We start from the raw sequence: 8,311 nt of genomic DNA on the forward strand, positions 1-8,311 counted from the left end.
TACACAGAGAATAGAAAAGTTGGTGTAAGATCTTTTTGTATTTGAGTGCTTTCAAGATTTTCTCTCTTGTATTTTTCTTTTGATACTTCGGCAAATGATCCAAGAACTATCATTGTCCTTTTATAGATGAATTTCTGAAGATTGGATCATTTGAAATGATTTAGCCATTAAGTCCAAAACAGCTCTTTTAGCAGACAGCTTCTGGTCAGCTTCAGTCTGCTCCGCCATTCCCTTTCTCTGTTTTTTTCAGGCGTCAGGTTTTGTCTTCTTGAATCAAACTTGTCTTTTTGTGCCAGTTGTCTTTTACCAATAATCCATAGACCCATGTTTCTTGGAATTAGTTTTCTGTGTATTTTCGAGGCTTCAATTATTGGTGCAGAAGATTGGCAGACTTTGTCCTTTAGTAAACGGATCCTTCATGCTATCCTGACTGTCACTCAGCTTCATTCGTTATCTTCGAATGTTCAACTTCCATGCTGAGTTCCTTCCTAGTCAGCTTCGTTCTGTTTGTATAATTCTGAAGGAGTCTTCTAATTTAGGCAGCTTCGTTCTGGCAACTTTGAAGGAAGCTTCTGATGCTAAGTTCTACTCCACTCAGCTTCTTATTCTTTCATGCTGAGTTCCATTCAACTCAGCTTGGCTTATGCTGACTTTTGTCTTGTTTAACTTTATATATATTTTTGCACTCAATATTGAACAAACACATTAGTACAATTAAATCAAAGCATTTAAATTTAATTGTCTCTTAATCATGGATGATTTTGTCAAATCAAAATCTTGTGGAAAGGTGTTTCAACAGTTCTCTCCAGGATTCGTCACTTCTGAGAAACCGTTCTGTGACTGAATCGAGAAGAACAAATGGACCGGTCTCTTCTCACTCGCTGGAAAAACATACCCTAGACTGGTCAGAGAATTTTATTCCAACATGTTTGTTGATGAAGAGGATGCTGACTATTTGGAGACTACAGTCAAAGGTCAGAAAATCACCATAACCCCTGCCTATCTAGCTACTTTGCTAAATTTACCAGACGAAGGAATAGAATTTAGGACAACAAAAGAGAAGGTACCAAAGGAAAATCTTGACAAGATCAAGGGGTTCTGTAAACCCAAGAATCACAAGGGAGAAATACCCAGCACGTGTATGGGGCAAGACCAGAAGATGGCACACTACATACTGACCAACTTCACATTCCCCAAACTCAACTCAGCCTCATCCGCTTCCAACTTTGAGCAGTGCTTCATATGGTACATGCTGACCTACACTCCTCTCAACCTTCCAGTCTTTCTAGTTGGAGCTCTTCAACGAGGAGGTAAGAAACTTCGATTGGGCTCTCTAATCACTAAGATTCTGGAGGATAAACAGATCGAGACCATAAATGAAACTGATACCTTGCACTACAAGAAAACTAAGTTATAATGAGAAAAAAATAATGATACTAAAAAAATTCTCATAAAAAGATATATATAATGAAAGGAAATAATATCATTAAATATTAATAACCAAATATTTTACTTTTCAGATTTTCTTTTAGAAATATCGTCATTGAATGAGAAATACTTAATGAGAATATAAAATATTTTCATTAAAAACATCTTCAATAATTATAGTGAGAATAGATAATATCACAAAAATTAAAATTAAATTTAAAAAATAAAAAACTAAAATTATATTAGCTGATTTTGGCTCCCAAGTATTAGGCGGCACTCCAAAATAATTCCCCCCAAAATATTTGGGCAAAAATCACAAAACCTAAGTAGAATCGTATATTCTCCTTCTCTTTCCAAAACCCTAGCCTTCTTTCTTTTCCCTTTTCATTTCCTTGCATTTCATCTCTCATCACCTCCAAATATGTCCGATAAGCAGAACCTCCACCGCAGAGGTAATCGCAGAGCCTATTCACGGATGATTTGTCCGCCCCTCTTTCCAATGATATCATCAATTGCGCAATAGATAACACTGCTCCTTCAATTAAGCTCCAACAGAGAAATCGAAATCCACTTCCTCCGGTAGTGGCGGATGATAGGATGGAGGAAAATGTCGGAAAAGCTCACAGGTTAGAAAGCGAAAGATCTGGGGAATTAAATTTAATTGATTGTTTAGAGAAATGTAGTTTTCCATTTTAAATGTTTTGATGATTGATTTTAGTTAACCTTGGAGAATCAATTAGAAGAATTATTGAGAAGGTAGAAAAAATCTTTTGGGTTAGTTTGAACTGATGTTTTTTTTATTTCTTTTCATTTTTTGTTCAATGTCAATGCCTAAGGGAATCATTAGCAATTTATCATATTAATTTGATATTCTGATATTGTGAAGATTAAATAATGAATTGAAATGTCATATGCTTTTAGTTTTTTGGAAAAATATAGATTAGACGGGAGAGAACAGAGAGCAAGGGTGGGTTTGTTCTGATGGAGGTTTAGAAATGTTAAATAATGAAAGGGAAGGGATTTGTGAATTTATGTTGTTTTAATTCCTTTTTACCAGAAAATTCCATAGTCCTGTTTTGTGTTGATCTCAAATCTTATTACACTTTACATTTGAGGGTACAAAATTTGCTGCGATTTTAATTGGTTGGTGCAAAGTAAAGACTTGATATAAATGACATATAGAAATAAGTCGGTTTCAATTGCAACTGAATGAAGCAGATCATTCAATTGACCCTTTTCCGTCCCCTTCTAAAATCATAAAACCAATTTCTCCCCTCCGCACCTTCCTTTTCCTCATACACAAATAAGTAAAAGCAACATAAAAGGCTGGAGGCTCAAGGACATGTAATTTAGTTTGAGGATGAACTGCATGTCATATTAATTTTAAATTTTTACTTCTTTTTTTATTTTGATGGCAGTGTTTTGTTCATTATCAAGATGTCATTCGAACAAAAACCATTTGGCTGGTATGGTTTCATGTGACTTACTAAGCTGTTTGCTTGCCATTTTATATGGAAGTTAATTCATTTTCTTCCACATTTTTGGAGGAAAATTCATTACTCTATCTCATGTGCCAATGATTCGTCAATTTTACTCTTTTCTGGACAGGTGGCAAACAAACTTTATCAGTTGAACTACGCAGCGAACAGTATTGAGCAGTTTACAAGAAAGATGTTGTTGTCAGCTGTTCATCAGCATACTTCAGACACAGACCTTGGCAGTCTGGGTCAGCAGAACAAAGAGAAGCAGAGGTATGATAATTAATTTATCTAACATCCTAATAGATATGTCTTTTCTTGTTATTTATGTTAAATATTGGATCTCTCAATGTCAGTGGTTGGTTGTGGAGATAAATTGAAGTTATGCATTGTGGGTTTAGCCTTAAAGTAACTGTTGTTTAACTTTTACTTAATAGATTTAGAAGCCTTGCTTTGTGATTACCAACTAATATCACATTTAGTATGTGAACGACTACTCTGTGCATTTTTATATGTTTTTCTTCTTAAAACATTGATTCAGTGGTGATGGCTTGACATCAGAACAAGAAGTGACACGTTTATGTAGTTTCTACGCTTCTGCTATTTTTCAAGCAATTGGCCGCCAAGAAAATAATTTTCTCAAAGTATGTGCATTTACGAAGCTCAATGAGAAAGTTAGATCCAACAATATCTTCTAATTATTGATCTGCTTTTTGTCCCTGGAAGTTCTTTCAGGATGGAAGCCAGGAGACTTCCATTAGTGGCTCACAAGTGTCTGATATGGAAGCCAAGATTGCTGATCCTGCAACGGGAGAGGCCTTGCCTCTTGGTCAGTGAGGGGAGCTTTGGTCCACTGTACCTGGCTAAGCCTTTGTGTCCGCAGCAGTGGCTGAAACAGAGGTTGAAGAAAGTACAGGATCGTTGCATTCACTCCCAAAGTTGGTTGGTTTTTTGGTACACAAAGAAAATATAATTTATGGCTTCAAACGGTCCTTGACAATTAATGAGGTAAAACACCCATGATTTCTCCTTATCTTTTACTTTCTTAAAGGATTATAAGTTTGGTCTACAAAGATAAAAGATCAATTAATTATAATTTGAGTGATAAATTACAACTGTGAGTTTCTCATTGATAGGTTGTGTCAAATAGGATGGACAGTTCAATTAATACATTTGATGGAAGCATACCAAGATTGAACAAAAGTTGCATTGAAATGTGGAACTCATCTGTCCACCACCAATCTCAAACAGCACAGGGAAACTGCAACAATTTGTTATCCAACAAACAGGTACTTATGCACTTCAATTTGGATTATTTGTAATTGCATATTTTCTTAGTTTAGTTTCCAACAAAAAAAATTTATATTAAACAAAAAGTAAGAGTGCTAAAAAGATGTCAAAAGTTCGCTTAATTTTGAATCGGATATCACATAATAAATTAATTCCAGAAAAAATCTATCAATTTGCTCTGATTTATTCTACTGAAACTCACCTATTAATCTGCTAATTCCAGTTGTGGAAATCAACTAATAAGAAATTCAACAAAGTTTTATCCTTATAATTTATCTATGCAACATCCAATCACAAATAATCCATCATTTAATATGTACCTGTTTATTGTGAAAAAATTATTGGATAACACTTTACTGCAGTTCCGTGCAGGATCGTTTGTTATAATTTTTGTCATACATGTGTCGAAAAAACAAGCTGAAGAAAACTCAAAGCCTTGTGTAAACAATATGTTGTGTTGTTTAATAGGTTATAGGACAATCACTTGACCATTTTACTTGCTGCTATTGTTGCAGTTTTGCGAATAACAGGTTGAACGAACTAGAGCTGAAGGGACTTGAACCCATTTGCACCTGTTTAAATTGGGTTTACAAAGCTGTTGTTCTGGTTATCATACCCATTTGCACCTGTTTGGTTTTAGATATTTCATGTATAAACTTCGTCCAGTTTTCGCTTCCTTCCTTGCAAAAGAAAGTTGTTGCTTGTGTACCTAATCGGGATATACTATTTACCGTAACTATCATATATTGTCCTTCTGCAGGTCATCTTTCGGTTTAGGTAAATCATATTTCTCCTCTGCTGCCCTGATGTAATTTGTATACAATAAGAAGACTGTAGAGTCTCTTATTGACATCTCTCTCAATTTCTACTTCATTTTGCTTTCATCAATTCCGGTATGTGTTTTTCCTTATTTCTCTCGCACTTATGCTATGACCTCTCTCCTGACATGCTGGCAGCATATGATCTTGACATGCTAGAAGTTTGACTTCTTCAATTGAAAATCTGCATAACTTCACTGTGTTTTTTTTTTTGTTCTCTTCTATGCTCCAGATCTCACAGAAGTTATATGAGCCATATATCAGTCAAGTTCCTCTCTTTAATGGGTGCTCTTGGGGATTCATTTGTGGAGAAGTGATTAAAGAACAGGGCAAAGTAGTTGATGGTCCTTTTTTGACTTTTTCAATGGAAAGGTATTTCCTCATCCAATTCAATCACATGTTCTGTTCAATAAACTTCCATTTTTTAACTATTGACACAAGTTACTGTCCAGTTTGGTGTTCTTTGAGTTCGGTATAGATTATAGATTAACTGGCATTGAAATGTTTGTTACTAAGTTTATGTTTGTTACTAAGTTTGTTACATGTGATAAGGTAATTATGGTTCCTATAAATCTCTCTGGCTAAAGTTCTACAAGCCAAGTCAGTATTCGTCTTGCTTACTTCCTTTGAAGTGTTGTTGTTTGTTTGTGGGCTGTGGATAGTGGCAATTTCGTTTTTTTTGTCACAAAACCATGTTATCTCGTATGTATGTTCCATATGGTTATATATGGTTATATCTCGTATTTCAGTTGGTCAGATAATTCTCTGTTCTGTTACTTATCTTTGGTATAGGTAATTTCTAATTAGTATAATTACTCGACTATTAGCAAACACTGCTGTTCCACTATTCAGTAATTATTCTTTAACAGTTCAGGAGATGGGGTATTTGCCTCAGGGAATGGTGAACTATCTGGCACTTCTAGGTTGTGGCGATGGCACGGAAAAAAGAGCAAGAGAGGTAGTTTGAGTAAAGCAAATGCTTTTCCGGATTGGCCATTAATGACAGTGCCAAAAAGACCTGGTCACTCATAAAACATAGGATCCATACTAAGATTCAGAGGCATATAGGGGAGATTGAGGAGATGGTACTGGACACTGGATTTACGATAAGGTACATATGTGAACAATGGTTCAAAGATATATTAGGAAATGAAATAATCATCTATTTTGTGGTTTCTTTCTATATTGGCCCTATGATCTTTTAATTAGAACACATTTTTTATTTTTTTGGTACTGCTAATTAGGTATATTAATTACAGGACTTGCATTGTGTAGGTTGTTGTTTGTCCTATAGCGGTTGGAATGTTTAGCTATGCCATGTTTGTTCGAGTCAGGCATCCGGCTAGAGCTTTTATATAGGATGTTGATGCTGATTGTTTACCAATATGTAAATCCAAGCTATTATGTTGCTGATGTAATGCATTTGCTCTTTCTTCTTAGTGAATTGAAATGGAACTTTGTTTTATAATCTATTGTTGAATTGTATTCTTATAATTAATAAGCAGAATATTATTATATAATGTAAATATTTTTTTTATCATGATAAAATCTTTAATGAAGGGTTTTTGAATCATTATAAAATATTTAATGAGAAGATTTTTAATCATTATATAAAATATTAATGAGAATATTTCTAATTGTTATAAATAATTTAATGAGATGAGTTTTTATTATTATAAAAAATTCTAATGATGACGATTAATCTCATTATATATGGTGATAATGAGAATGTATTTTATTTTCATAATTACTTTCAGTAAGGGACCCCTGTAATGAAGGGAGTCATGAGAGTAATAATTCTCATTAAAAACTCTTTCATGATAATATTTGGACTTTTAATGATAATTTTTCTTCTCATTAAAAGCCTCTTTTTTTGTAGTGTTGGGAAGTGAGATCACAGCAGCTCTGCTGGTTGGATTGTTATACAATCAGCCTTTGAAAGGATATGAAGAAGTTGAAGATGCTGAGGAAAATGATGAAGTTGAGCAAGAAGTTGAGCCTGAGAAAGAAGTGGAGGCTCCTGCTGAGTCCCCTAAGGAAAAGAAGCAGAAGAAGAGAAAGGCCATTGAAACATGCTCCAAAGACATCAATGTTGTCCCAAAGAAAGTGAGACTAGTGTCTCAAGAAAAAGTTAAAGCTGACCAGGCTAAGGAGAAAGCTGAGTCGGCAGAGAAGAGAAAGAGGCCAGAAGAGCCTGAGGATGAAGAAGAGGGAACTCCCGAATCCTCTTTGATGAAAAGAAAGAAGGTCCATACCTTAAAGACAGTTGAAGCTGATCCCCTAGATTGGGTTGTATCTTCCAAAGGTCATGAAACTGACCTAGAAAGGGAAGCTGATGTTGAAATTGATGCTGAGAAAGAAACTCTTGTAGAGGAAGAAGTCTATACTGAGCAGGAAGAACCTACTGACGTTGAGCAACCTCAGAATGATGCTTAGCAGAGTATTGAGGAAGGAGAAAATATTGCTGTTAAGGATCATGTTGAGCAACATGTGAATCAAACTGAGGAAGAAGAGACAATTGATACTGACGAGGAGGATATTTATAGGGGTCAAAAACCCCTATCTTTGGGTACGGTTTTAGGACGGGTTTTAGCGTTATTTAGTTAATAAGCGAGCAATTCTCGCATTTAAATGCTTTTGTGTGAGTTAGTTAGAAATTGGAAACGTTTTATTTACTTTTCGTTGTTTAGGCTCGTTTTATGATTAATTTAGGCAAATACGGCCAAAATGGCATGCATATTATAATTCCGTTATCTTTTGAAGCTAATTGATCCGTCAAAAGTCGCACCAAACGAAGCGTTTGCTCAAATAAGCGATTGGCGGGTCAATTTAGCCCTTGGACTAATGTTGTTTGGAGTTTATGTGCGTGTGCAGGTTAAAACATGATCAATTTCAGGCAAAAATCGTGTCTCGGGGACCCCCGGCAGTCGCTCGGCGAATTGAGCATCGGCGCGCAGCCCGGGCGCTGCTCGGCGAGCTGCCCAGGCACTGCCACCGCCCAGGCACTGCCCAGGCACTGTGCCAGCTCGCGACGAGCAGTGCCTGCTCGCCGAGCAGACCTGCGGGAATTGGTCAAAAAGACCAATTCCGCCCCCACGACACCACGATGGACCCCACGACTTCCTACCTGCATAAGGACACGAAATAGGTCAAGAAAAGGGCCCGAGCCACGCCTATAAATAGGATTTTTCCAATGTAATTAGATATCTTTTATCTTTTGTAATTTTCTTAGCTTTTCATCTTGAGAAATCCTCTCCACCTCCTCCATATCCTTCAAACCTCCATTGAAGACACCTC

General features: G+C 36.0%; 2 long non-coding RNA genes across 3 annotated transcripts; both read left to right on the forward strand.

The window, feature by feature from the left end:
- The first annotated feature begins 1,710 nt into the window (after positions 1-1,710).
- On the forward strand, positions 1,711-3,173 carry LOC136216110 (uncharacterized). Its single transcript, XR_010683107.1, has 3 exons — positions 1,711-2,054; positions 2,847-2,894; positions 3,037-3,173. It is a non-coding gene; the product is annotated as an uncharacterized lncRNA (long non-coding RNA).
- A 478-nt stretch (positions 3,174-3,651) lies between these two features.
- Positions 3,652-7,379, forward strand: LOC136216121 (uncharacterized). Of its 2 annotated transcripts, none has more exons than XR_010683124.1 (6): positions 3,652-3,914; positions 4,043-4,195; positions 4,712-4,845; positions 4,957-5,386; positions 5,884-6,125; positions 6,894-7,379. It is a non-coding gene; the product is annotated as an uncharacterized lncRNA (long non-coding RNA). The 2 variants fall into 2 exon arrangements; XR_010683118.1 differs by lacking the exon at positions 6,894-7,379 and adding an exon at positions 6,290-6,459.
- The last annotated feature ends 932 nt before the right edge of the window (positions 7,380-8,311 follow it).

The sequence above is a fragment of the Euphorbia lathyris genome, chromosome 1 (assembly GCF_963576675.1).
Source record: "Euphorbia lathyris chromosome 1, ddEupLath1.1, whole genome shotgun sequence".
Taxonomy (NCBI): domain Eukaryota; kingdom Viridiplantae; phylum Streptophyta; class Magnoliopsida; order Malpighiales; family Euphorbiaceae; genus Euphorbia; species Euphorbia lathyris.